The 14253-nt window shown below is 38.2% G+C and overlaps 1 protein-coding gene across 5 annotated transcripts in view; it reads right to left on the bottom strand.

The window, feature by feature from the left end:
• LOC139468286 (zinc finger MIZ domain-containing protein 1-like) overlaps positions 1 to 14253 on the bottom strand; it is a 412922-nt gene that overhangs the window by 152503 nt on the left and 246166 nt on the right. The window contains exon 1 of one of the 5 annotated variants that reach the window (XM_071250159.1): positions 10195 to 10764. The exons of 3 other annotated variants lie outside the window; for them this stretch is intronic. The gene's annotated coding sequence lies outside the window, so the exon portion shown is untranslated. Of the gene's footprint in view, positions 1 to 10194; positions 10765 to 14253 lie in introns of those variants that run through there. One more of the 5 variants, XM_071250158.1, reaches the window with a different exon arrangement.

Raw genomic sequence — 14253 nt, 5'->3', positions numbered from 1 at the left:
TCACAGGGATTACAATCTCTTTCTTAGAAAGGCACACCTTGCCACAAAAACATCTATTAATGAGTGAACTTCCCTCGAACAGCAAAACAAATTTTTCTATTGTCGACTACAGTAACAATTAGTTCTACATAAGCCTTACTGCTGTATAGGCTTAAAGATTGAAATTTATGGTCTCATTAAAAGTTGTTGAATTAGAGATAAAGATTAATATCAATTCTTTTATGAGAGGACATAATTAGTGGTCCTATCACAGAGAATCTGTTCTACACAAATATGGACCTGTTTAGAAACATCAAACATTTGCTAAGGTTGTTACGGGAATTTTGTCCATAAAAACATTGGGTGAGGCAGTCTGTATAAGTATCATGGACCATACCTCGTGTGAAATCAAACCTGGTTCTCTGGCTTCACCAACTATCACAACCACTCGGCCATTGTCTACCACCTCCTTCAGCAATATTCTAGACTAACATCTAGTCTCTGAAATGAACATATCGTACAGAAAAAACAGTTGCTCAGTTATGTTAATAAAAATATAATAAAAAGGGAGCCCAGTGATTCTCTTCATTTTCAGATACTGATACTGCAGTAATCTAGACTTGCCAAACATTATAGACTTGCATTGGCTGTAGTTGATATATTTGTATCAGGGTCTGTAAGACAGACTAGCAATATTCCTGCTACATGCTGGGAGCGTGCAAACAACCAGACAAACCTGTGACTGATATTATGCGCAATGTCCCACTTTCAGGATATGAGGTCACAGAATTAACGACGTCACCGAGCCCAACCATCCGATCGTATGATAAGCATATGTTTTTAGGGCCTCCAAAACGGGGGCCAATATTTTTTTAACATCACTGAGCAACCATTCAGTTCAAATGTTCAATTCAATATATAAAGAAAGTGAGAGACCGATAACACAGCAACCATTGGGCTACTGAGCTGGTTTTCTTTTATAAAGCTATCTGGTGCTAAGATGAACAAAACTCCCATACTTTAACATAGACTTATGACAGGTGTAGCGCTACGATCGCTTTGTGAAACAGAACTTTGGTCCTCTTTCAGAAGCACGAACAGCCATTAACTGATGCCGTGTCACATAATGTCTACACTTCTCTATTCTGCACTATGCTTCAATCAAAAATAATATTCTACTGGACAAGACAACTCGGAGTTCACTCCCAAACTTGAGGACAGCAAATCCTGCATGTCTTAAAGAGGACATTACAACCATCACCAACCACACAACTAAGTGAGAGTGAGTACTGTTTTACGCCCCTCTTATCAATATTCCAGCAATATCAGAAACAAGCTTCACACATTGTACCCATGCAAGAAATCAAACCCAGGCTTTTGGCGTGACGAGTGAACGCTTAAACCACCGGACCCACTACACCTGAGCAAAAAATTAACACACTTTCAGTCCAATAGACTAACATCTAGTCTCTGAAATGAACATATCGTACAGAAAAAAACAGTTGTTCAGTTATCTTAATAAAAATATAATAAAAAGGAGCCTAGTGACTCTCTTCATGATACTGCAGTGATCTAGACTTGCCAAACATTATAGACTTGCATGGGCTGTATTTGATATATATTTGTATCAGGGTCTGTAAGACAGACTATCAGTCCAAAACAACACGTAATTCGGACAATTTGGCGTGGACCTCTGTGTAGCGATTTTCACATACATTCCACAAAAATTTACAAAGGTTAGAGTTGTAAGGAAAATCCAACATAAAATTCGGATTCTTCAAGCATCCGATTCATATGGAAACAGCATATAGATAATGATTTTAACAAATAATACAATACAAAAGTACGTCAAACAGTCGACAACAGATGACTTGAAACAGACAATCAGCTACGGACGCACTCAGTTAGTCACTTTGACATACTTTTCAGCTGTCTATTTTGAAGACATCAAAAAAATACTTCAAACACGTAAAAATGTCGCATTTCAAAGAAATTGCTCAAAGAAATCAGTTGTGGCATTCTTTTGATTGCGACACAACATTAAAGGCATCTGTAGGAGGGGAACTAGCCCAGAGAGAAGAGATTGGGGAAGTATTGTAAAACTGATTTTTCTAATATTCCTGGAAATGTGAGTGAACTCTCATAGTCTAACTGACAAAAAACGCTAACAGATGGTTCAATGAATTTATAGATATCGACATTGGGTATTCAAGTAAGCACAAACCGATGACTTCTGAGACATGAATAGATAGTTAAGTAAAAGGCACTACAGTGAATCTTTATCTTAACGGGCACGGGCCCAGTCGTCTAAGGTGCTGCGATTCCCTGTGCAGAGTTGCGTCCCTTGGGCACGCCAGAAACCTATGATTGTGGGTCCGAATCTTGGTTTGCCCCAATCATGTTTCTAGGTTTGTCAGCACCATATCCCTACTCGTGGGTTTCACCGAAGTGGTAAACATCTGAGACCTGCATTACTTCGGGCTTTTCTCCCACATTAAGCTGACACACCATGATGTAACTGAAATACTGTTAAAAGTGGCGTTAAACCCAACTCACTCACTCACCTACTTTATCTTAAAGGAACAATAACACAATCAGATATCAATCATATAAAGAAATCTTAACTTAATTATCAAATATTTGCTAAAATACAAACAGTAATATAACAATTTGAAATGAAAACTAGAAAAATACAAACAAGATATAGAAAGACGCTATTAAAATCACAAAAAATAATAATAATTCAATTAAGCATGTACTAAAATTGTATTATTGGTAAATTTGTCCCCTACCTGATATGATGGATTGCCTCAGGAGTAAAGTCCCAACATGACTAGAATTATAGAGTTCACCGATAACAGTAGACCTTTTTTCACACGGATTCTACTTGATACAGGCTATTTTCTCCCCGGTAGCACCACACTGGTCTCAAATAACCACCCAATCACTGATAATAGTCACTTACAAAAGCTATGGAGTGACATTTTTGCCTTATCAAACACAGCAACGACCTAAAATCGATCCGTCATAAACTAGATCAGTCATAAGCAAACCTTACTTATCAATGTTAGGCCCTGCCGAGGATCAGGTAAATATCTCATAAACTTTCGTTCTCTATAGCCAATGTATGGCAGCATACCTGTTCACAAAGCTATTGAAACATCTGACTTCATATTTGGCTAAACAGAATGGAGCAGCCAATCATAGGCCTTGATTTATGACAGATTTGTGTCCCCTGACACTTGCTCTATTCTTTGTGGGGCTGGCCGAGTGTAAATACCAGAATCATGATATCGCGTTTATTGTGCTTGTATATTTTACCCTGTGTTGCCTATCAATATGAGTGGGTGACTTGATAACCCTATCAGTTTATCATTTAAGGACACATTTGTAAAAATTTAAATCAAGTTTTACAAATCATATGTTTATTATGTCACAACATTTAATTGGAAACAATAAAATAAATAGAAAATAACCGAAAATTTATGAAGAAAAAATCAAAACTGATCTTTTTCATAGTATGGAAAAAAAGGTAACTTAGAATGTCAATTGAATAAATTTTAGACAGTTTTTCTCCCACTTATTTCGAAAGTTATTAATATTAGATGCAGTTTTTCACATATTTCGAAAGTTATTACCCCCGGTAATAGATGCATTCTTGACAGCTTTAAATGATAAATCTGCTATTTAAGTTTGATTGATGGTAAATATAATGAAATATGTTTTATTAGCACAAAAATATATATGATGATAGAAACTACACAGGTAGCTAAAAACAAGACCACTATCCCCTCTCGCATAACCATAAAGCAATAATGTGTAAACTTGCAGCAATTCTTACTTCTTATTTCTTAATTATACCCCCCTCCCTTCTTCTTATGGTGGAGCTCGTCTTGGCAAAGGTGACTAGCTAACAGAATCTAAATTCTTTAATTTAATGTAAGAGATAGACAAGATCCTTACATCCTAATTCTCATAAGAATATTCATATAAATTCAGAAATAACAAACACGTACTGATCCTGAAATTGGTTCTGACAAAGTTACTTTTTTAGATTCTGCAGACTCCAGATTTATTTGGCTTATGTATCTGCTTATATGAATGTAAAATCACAGGATTAAATGGTGGAGTGGAGGAGATTGACAGCATGTGAAGTAAGGATTTTGACGAGTCATTGACAATAACCTACATCTGATAGAAGTCATCTATTCCAGTTTTACATTGATTCACGTCAACATGGCACCGCCTAAGGTACACAACTTACAACACTATTAAAGGATCGACCATTTGATATTTGGGATTTTTTCTAAAAATAATTCCTGAAAGTACTGGAAAATACATAATTTTGCCTCTGGTTTAACCCCAAATAATTCTTCACTGGACAAAATGGATGTCATGACAAAATGTGTTGTGAAAAGAGATTGAAACATTGTAAAACAATCTTATTTTTAACAAATATTGTAGCTCCCCAACCCCCAATACAAGAAGATTAGAGGGATGGTATTCCAATACATGGATATTGTGTTGCAAAATGATAATATATTTTTACATGCTCTCTAACTAGTTTTATGTAAATCTGTGATATTCTAGTTATTATACTGCCCTTCGTCGGCAGAATTTTATACAGTTTATAATATATTGGTAATGTCAAATTTTGTTTCGTCACGATATGGCTGAAATATTGCAAATGTGATGTTAAACTTTAACTCACTCACTCCAAAACAACGCAATATTCTCTACCCTTCAAAATTATGAACTTATTAATTTAATCCCTAATTGCCAAGAAGAAACTGAATTATGAGTATACTTTTCAAAGATTATCAAAATATTTCAGTGATTAAGGTAACTCTCTTATTCAGATAAAAACACAACTTTTTAGCAAGCATTTGGACTATATGTGCATATGATGATATTTGGTTGTATGTTCTAATTCTTCAATTTTATCGGCATAATATATTGAAATGCAGAAGCTTAATGTGTGGTATAAATCTGACACTGAGTTTAACTCTAAGCTCATTAAATCATTATATTCTTGTATTTTATCATCCTATGTTTTTACGTATGTTGATATATATACAAGTTTCTATATGTCAAGATTGTTGTTTAAAGGAAATTGCACTCCAAGCAATACAGAGACAATGTCTATTTACATATTATCCTGCTGTCATAAATTAAGAGCACAACTTGACAGGCTGCTACTGAACTGTGTCACCTAGAAATGTACGTGTTTTTTTCTTGAAATGAACTCACCTCTTTTAAAAATACCATCCCTCTAAACAGGAAAAGGTCACATACATGATAATATAAGGTGTGAACCAGAATTTCTAATACTGAATAGAACATAGTGTAACAACATTTTTGTGGCTATCACTGGATAGCCTTTCTCTTGATCATGCTGTCGAAACATACAAATACGAATGACGTATGTAACGTGTAACTTGAAACCAGGTACAACAAAAGAATTTCAAACAAGGTCTAGCTACAGGCCCCCTGAGGAAATCTAGTCACATTGTTCGCTACAGTTTGTCTCGAAGAAACAGACTAATGTGTTTATCAGATAATTGGACGGACATCATAAACCTGTTTTTCAACCAGTAAATTAATCAGTTTATCAAATAAACATATTAACAAAGTTGTTTTTCCCTGTGCATCTATTCAAATATTCTTAATAATTTAAACTCTTGACACCATTCTCAACTATTCCAGAACATATAATTATTTTTCAATTTTTTAACCCAAAATGTTTTCAAAAATTTAAAGCTGATGTGAAAGCACTGAAAACATGCTATTCAGTCTTAAAAGGGGCGAACCTGTAAATTTTGTAGCATAAGCCATTACATTAATGTATAGAAACTGGCAATTCTTTCTAAAGAATAACACCAATTTGCTACAATGAACCTCCCCTCTGACTCCATTAAACAACCTCTCCAAGCAATTCAAGTTTCGCACTGTGTATTTTTTACAAATAATCCCAGACAAGACAGCGTCAGTTGGTTCTACGAACTTGTCACGCAGTGCTTGTGGGGGCATTGACTATTGTTGGGGGCTGTATGTAATACGACCATACACCCCTCACCAATGGCTGAACATTCCACTAACACCTATAGCGACGGGAAATCGCGACACACCAAGATAGACATGTTGGTTTTGACATACCAGTGACAGCACTTGCATGAAATATATACATAATTACAAGAAGAACCAATTGTGACTCTTTGCGACAGTCAGTTCACGCATGAGTCCTTAATTGCTAATAATTACTTGATCCTGTTGTTTATCAAGTAGAACTGAAAGGTTTATGATATTAACATATTATTTACCATCAATAGATTTGCATTTCATTATTGACAGCTGATAAGCTGGAGTGTACACTGTGTGAGAGACGTGATAGGTACATGACAAGGTTTTGACACCTCTGAAATATACAGTCAAATGTCAATGTTTCGGCTGTTGCTTGCATGCTTCTGTAAATGCTAAGGAAATAATTGTAAATAAGACTAATTAGGCTGGAGGATGTACAAGCTTTTGTTCTGAACTTATACAATGCCAAATGTTTTTACCATGACGGCTTGTGCGTATGACACAAAAATAAACATCTCTCTAGTAGTGTAGGTATACTACCTCTCTCTCTCTCTCTCTCTGTGTAAACTTCACATTATTTATTTGTACTGACTTTACGATGGAAAGGCTTGTCATTTCCTAAATTTCATTAACTTTGTTGGATTTCCCATCACATAGTTGATCTTACAGATATTGCAATCTATTGATTCTCTATTCGAATAACTTGTTTTAAGATCATTAGAATGTTAGTGTTTTAGGAACTAAAAGTATATTCTTCTAATTGTTTGTAATTTGAACCATAATATGAAACAAATAGTCCCGAAAGCAATGCTTATGAAATAACAGAAAGATCGATACATGATATAAGATCAGATTTGTTTATTTTGCAATAACAACTTAGAGACATAAATGTCACAGTTTTAGCAATTTGTATTAAGAATATGATAAATATACATTTTTTCACTTCTTCTGAGTTCTCTCGTCATAGAAGGCAACTAACAGGATTTGGTGGTCAGGTTCTGTGACATGATTGATGCATGTCATTATATCCAATTTGCTTAAATCGATGCTCATGATATCAATCCCTGGGTTGTCTGGACCAGACTCAATTATTTACAGACAGCCGTCATATAGCTAGAATATTGCTGAGTGTGGCGTTAAACAAACACACAAAACAAACAAACAAAAACAAACAAACAAAAACAATCTCAAAGGAAATGTTCAATACTGGAGGTACAAGTTTAGCTTTTGTGGTAAATTAATACATTCATCACAATAATGGCACTGTACAAACTGAATACTATGTCTACCTACTTCAACCACATATATTAACACAGAATTGTAGAAAATCACCTCAAAGAAACGCCTAGACAGAATCTTTAACAAATATAATCAGTGAATTTTCAAAGCATTAAATTCTTCTGAAAATCCTTAATGACCAGATTCTGTCTCCTAACAGTTAAAACTTGAGCAAAATGTCAAGTAAGGTCAAACAAGGTCAGCATTAACGAATTGTGAAGCAATGGCGATGATTTTTCTGAGTATGATTGACAGGCGGGAAGACAGACAAGTGACAACTGTGTAATTGACAACCCCATTGATTGATTGATTCTCACACACTCCTGTCACTAACCCACAGCCAAACTCATTCACCATGGCTGTTGTCACTTTGTTTATGTTGCCAATTATTTATTTATTACTCCATATACGCGATCAATCATAAACCATTACTTATTTTGCACTGCTTTGAGGCGACTCCTACATATATGGTATACCACTCTATGAAGTGATTGCTATTCTAAAAGGTTGTCAATAGCAGTGCATTACCAGAATACGCTAAGATAACTGCTGCTGCAGTTGTTGGTGGTGCATTGTAGATTCCCATTAAACTAGTCTGCTGTCAATCAATAGATGTCACCACTGCAAGAAATTATTCATAAAATTTCTCTTCATAATCTTAAAGTCTTTGAAAACCTGATTTCTAAGCACCTTTGAAATTATTGATTCTACTGGAACCATTCTATAACCAACCCTCAATCATCTCTACTGGATGCAGCCATGAGATATTAGAAATATATTTACTTATCGAACTCGGTTAATGGAAAAAAACATTTGCTGCTTTACAACTGTAGCATAGGTTACACCACAGCATTACCATCAACACCAAGAATTATGTCGTGAATTTTTATATTCAAATTGGGGGCGGTCGGGTAGCCTAGTGGTTAAAGCGTTCGCTTGTCACGCCAATGACCCGGGTTTGATGGGTACAAGGTGTGAAGCCCATTTCTGGTGCCCCCGCCGTGATATTGCTGGAATATAGCTAAAAGCGGCGTAAAATCATACTCACTCATCATTATATTCAAATTGGAAAGAAATGTATGATTTTTTTTTAATTCAGAGAATAATTATTTTAACATCCCTAAAACAGTTGACCAAACTCTGATACTGATTCAGATGACAATCATGAATCTCCAAAAATAATCACAGAACTAAACACGTTTGCCGTTAATGTAACCTCCAGTTATCTGTGTAAGTTTGAACACCCTTAGAGGTAATGTAATGGACACTGTTACATCACAAAAGGTGGAGAGTTTTAAAGGTTTTATGTCAACTAATCAATTAAAGTTCCTGAAAGAAACACTAATAGCAGCTCATCACTGTCAGATTGACTCATTGCCTGATGGGAACAAGATGATAACAATCTGCTTGAAGGAATACAACAGATTCATGCCAAGCCTGCTTTAACTCCAAAGCCTGCGTTGCTAACAGAATAGGTCCCTAAATCTCATCAATGTCCCAATTGGCTTGACCAGTGTGTGTCCATGTGGTCAGCCAGCCCCTCCCACCACACTCTTAGCTGTTACACTCTCCCACTAGATATAAGAAGATTTATTAATGACCTGCCATCATGATGAGGTAAAACAATGTTTCATGCATCAAGAGTGAAAACACTAACTGTTTCTGTGTCACAAAAAAGCCCCTCCCAACTAAAAGCTTAATATTCTTGGCCACTTTTTAGATGGGGGATATACTGATTTGTCACAATGAACCAAAACGATGTACATTATGAAGAAAAAAATACACTCCCTAAAAAGCTGACCTACCAATAAAAAATGTTGATACCAACTTGTACCCTTGTTTGATTAGGGATACATACAGGGTGGTTTTAAGGAATCCCCAAAATGCCTGACTCCCCAAAATGGCTGACCCACCAAAAAACCCCCCCAAAAAGTTGACCCTTTCTTGGCCCCTTTTAAGCTGGGGGAGTGTATACAGCTGAATATCAAATGCACAATGAATGAAAATAATGTTTAATTTAAAGCATAAAGAGACAACCTGTCTGACTCCGTAAAGTTACCCCTTCCAAAAAAATGCAGCCTAACATCCGAACCGGCCCCTTTTCAAATAGGGGTACACACAGATTTGTCATGATGAATCAATTATGTTAAATATCAGAGTAAACATAAATACCTGTCTGACTCCCTAAAGTTGCCCCTCCCAACAAAATGCAGCCTAACACCCAAACTGGCCCCTTTTTAGATAGGGGTACACACAGACTTGTCATGACAACGAATCAAATGATGTTGAATACCAGAGTAAAAGTAATACCTGTTCCCATGGTCTAACACCCCAATAGGTGATCTCTCCCACCTGAACCGAGGCACCCCACCCTCACCTTGCCCTCTCCCCTTCAGACAGTGACTTGTGGGTTAGGCACCCTCCTCACTACTGGCAACAATTCCTAACACCTAATCTCGTCAATAGACAAATCATTGGATCTCCAGCTGTGTTGGCCCTGCTTCTCCACCCGAGATTCCTCTGTCACCCCTCACCCCCCCCTCACTGTCTCACCCCCTCCGGGCTCACTGAGCCTGTAATCTGTGGAGACAGCAGCTAGTAATCTGTGTTTGTAACCTGCGAGTTAACTGCCGACTCGGCTAGGCTGTAAAAACACTGACAACACGTGCTGAACTTTGATCAACAAACGAGAGCTTTTTAGCGGGGCTTGTCAAAAGAGGGTACACTAGCAGGTGAAAAGCGTTAAAGATGGGCCCCCACAGTCCACAGGAGGGACTGTCACCCCCTAAATCCCCACCCCCCTGCCTCTATGAGGTGTGAAGGGAAGGAGCAAGTGAAATCAGCAGGCACACGTACTTACGTTCAATCATCGTCAATTACTGGTCCATTACACTGCTTCTTGCCCTGTCAATGACTCTAAGCCGGCGGTAGTACTTGCGTATGATCACCGGATCATTCCCAATCGGACTATCACAGTCAGAGGCTGGTGATGCATGCAGTATAACAATAGAGCCAGCTAGCCGGTAGGGTCTGGCTGACAGTCTTGCTAGGCTAATTCCTGGTTTTGCTTGTCTCCCAGTGATCCTACAATTAGCTGAGAAAGTGTGCTGTGGTCTTGCAAACATACACTAGGCCGTCTTCCTTCTCTCTTAGTGCTCGATGTGAGAACGGTAATTCTATCCTCATTCCAACCATCAGCTCGTCTCAATTGCTTTGCCCCACACCAGTTATCTCCCCTTGGCCGTGTATCAATCAATCGCCTGAGCTGTGACCCTCACAAGTCTCGTTGCCTCTCCTTCGCCTGGCCCATTCCACTTCAATCAAAAGCCGGCTCTCGTCTTCTCTGTGGGTTCTGGATTCACCAGTGTTAAAATAGCTGCTACAGCAGAGCTAGCATATCAATTAGAGATAAGCTCTATACACACTGCCACGTTACAATGGAGTCAGTGACATACTGCATGTACTTCAACTCCCCCCCTACCCCACCATTAAATAGGCGCTGCCTTACAATCACAGGCAAGGTGCCACCCGGTCCCTCGCTATAACGCAGCACTAATCAATTTCAACCTCTCATCCTACAATCATAACATGTCATTAACCAGGCATGAAAGAATGATTGTAGATACCACTATTAACGATATGCCAATCGAGAGATGTCATACAGCCTACGCGCTACAAGCCTTATAACAGTTCACAGTGTGTATATTGTTAGACATGCTCGCAGTCTGATCAACAAATTTGAATGTTGCGCTTTAATCTGTGATAAACGCAAACATGATCCACTCGGAGAAGGGTGAATGCACATCGCTGCTGTGGAAATAAGGCTATAATTCTCCTGTCATTATTGTCTCTGATACAATCGACATTATATCTCGTCATGTACATATCACCTTATAATCACGGTTATCACGAGTAGTATCAATATTGATAAATGATATCAAGGATGATACAGTAATTAATCAAATTAGATCCTGAAATAAAGAAATTGAAAATTCCAGAGATCTATGTGCAAGAAATTGATGTTATTTTCCTATTTTTTTCTGAACTCCTGAAAAATGACAATGCAATTTGCTACAATGTTTAGGCTGCCAGACCTGCTTATCTTATGTACCATTTCTTTCTGCTGCATGAGATGATAATGTATTACATTCTTCCTTCTGTCAATGAACAATTTCAGGCTGATCCATTATCAAGTTCTGAGAAACAAATCTTGCATGTCTTTTTCAGAAATTTTCTCCTTCAATCATATCAGACAATTTCTGACTCAATCAGATTTCTGATCAAAACATAAAGAAATTACAAATATTCATCTTTCTCTAAAAAAATATTACAAAATTATTCGGGTGACAAAAGTCAAATATATAATTTTAAAAACCACAATAATTAATTGTTTAATCATTCTGAATTTTAATGACTTACCCGGTAAGAATAAAATTACCACCATTACAAAAAACATCACATCTACTTTTTGCAGGGTTGCTCTAATAAAAAGTTCCTCATTTGTTTGTTTGTTGATGTTTAATTCAGCATTCATCAATATTCCAGCTACATGACAGCAGCCTGTAAATAATAGTCTCAACCAGGAAAACCAGTGATTGATATTGTGACCAACGATCCATGACACACAATCAACCAGGTCATTGAGCCTGACTGCCAAATATATTAAGTCGCTTATGCAACTACTACAGATAACCAGGAATCAGGACATTAAAATTCCTTAATTGTATAAGCCCTACAATATGAACTGTTCATGCATTCTGTTGTACAGGGGGGGCACAGGTGGCCCAGTCGTCTAAGGCGCCACGATTCGCTGTGCACAGTTGCGTCCCCTGGACACGCCAGAAACCTATGGTTGTGGGTTCGAATCCCGGTTCGCCTCGATTATGTTTCTAGGTTTGTCAGCACCATACCCGTGCTCGTTGGTTTCACCGAAGTGGTAAACGTCTAAGACCTGCATCACTTGGGGCTTTCCTCCCACATTAAGCTGACACGCCGTGATATAAATGGAATAATGTTAAAAGCGGCGTTAAACCCAACTCACTCACACTGTTGTGCAGAAATACTCAATGTGAGCAGAGGATGATACTTAGTATAAATTATATACCTAAAATAGCACATAAATTTGTGGAACAGACAAGACAATCATGATGAAAAACCTCACTTCTTTCCAAAACATCTAACCACTAGAGGAAGATGATTGGGGAGGTGGGTGGGAGTAATCCTGATGTTGTAGTGGAAGAATCCTCTACCTCAATTTCATCATTGTCAGAAAATACCAGAGGGACAGGTGGGTTCTGCCTTAAGTACACTCCCTGTATAGTTGACAGCAATCCTATAAACCTCTTGAGATTCAATTTTATATTACCATCTTAAAACTCCTTGGATATAATTACCTTGGATTTGCTTTGTTTTGTTTCATGTTTAATGCCACACTCAGCAAAATTCCACCTATTTGAGGCGGTCTGTAAATAATTGAGTCTGGACCAGACAAGCCAGTGATTGACATCATGAGCATCGATCTACACAATTGGGATAGGATGACATCCATCAACAAAGCAGCAAGTCTGACCACCCGATTCAGTTAGTCGCCTCTTACGGCAAGCATGGCCTAACCTGGATCTTCACGGGTCTAATTACCTTATAATTGCCTCTGGAGGACTTGAAATCAAGTAGCTTGAATGACTCAGTCCAATATGTGATACCTTCACTTGAATTATCATTATATTTGCTGATATTCAAGGGATGATGTCTTCAGGTCTATTCTAACACATCATCTGCTCCCGTTTATGACTGACTGATGTCATTTCCAATCTATCACATTTCCAGATATGAAATCACTTCCTGTCTATGATGTCACTTCCGGTCTTATTTCCCTTCTGATTGTGATGTCACTTCTGGTTGATCTGTTAGCAACCTCCAACATAGGTTTGATACAGATATACCTTGGTACTCCTACAGTCAGTGGCTAGTGATCCAAGAAAAGGTGTTCTCATCTTCTGTTGCTTCTGATGTCCTTCGATATAACCATCGATCATACCTTGGTGGAATTTGTTATCCTGTTGCTGATCGAGCAACAAAATCAGCAACCATGGGGATAGTGGTAGTGCCATCAGCCAGGCCACGTCGGTTCCTCCACTGGACAAATTTGCCCCATGGTTGTCAAAAATGTGAGAGGAGGAAGGTCTCCACGATCTTGCCACAGCTGAAGAGGCAGATTCAGAGAACCCCAAACCTGCATCTTTTGCAAGATACTTTCCAGGCGATATGGAGGCTAGGAAGAGAGGCGTAGAACATGTCTGACCTAGTGCAGAAGATCTCAGCGAAGTGGAAAGTGGAGAGGATCATCCATCAGGAGAGCTGAGCCTGGGAAACCAGACTGAAGCGATGAGGATGACCATGCAATCCGTTACCTCCAAATTCTGAATCACTTTGTCTTGGAGAGGCCATGGAGGGAATGCACAATAGCGTAATTTTAGGGTCAAAAGCATAATTATTATGCCAAAAGTGTAATGGAAAGCATCTCTGTGTGAGGAATCCCCATCATGGCATGATTTGCACGAAATCCAACAGGACAGATTGTGATGGTGGTGGAGAGGTACCTGGGAGTCCCGAGCTAGCAGTCAAAGGTCAATCCAGTTCAGCAGACAGGGTAACTGTAACCGGCCCCTGTGAGTCATATCTTGCAGAAAGCACAATGTTCCCAAGAGAGACTATCAACATCTGATCGAGTGAGTTGGTGGATCCAGTACTGTGTGGATATCATCATAAGAGACTTGGTAAACCGATCCTCTGGAGGACTGAGATATCCTATGTGTAGGAGAAATCTGGCCCTGATGTAAAGAATGTCCTGTACCATCAAGACTTCCGATTTGGATGGATGGATGATGAATCCAAGATAAGTCAGGAATTGAGTGG

The sequence above is a fragment of the Haliotis cracherodii genome, unplaced genomic scaffold (assembly GCF_022045235.1).
Source record: "Haliotis cracherodii isolate W230 unplaced genomic scaffold, xgHalCrac1.p SCAF_2, whole genome shotgun sequence".
Taxonomy (NCBI): Eukaryota; Metazoa; Mollusca; class Gastropoda; order Lepetellida; family Haliotidae; genus Haliotis; species Haliotis cracherodii.
This window is presented reverse-complemented; position numbering and strand designations above follow the sequence as displayed.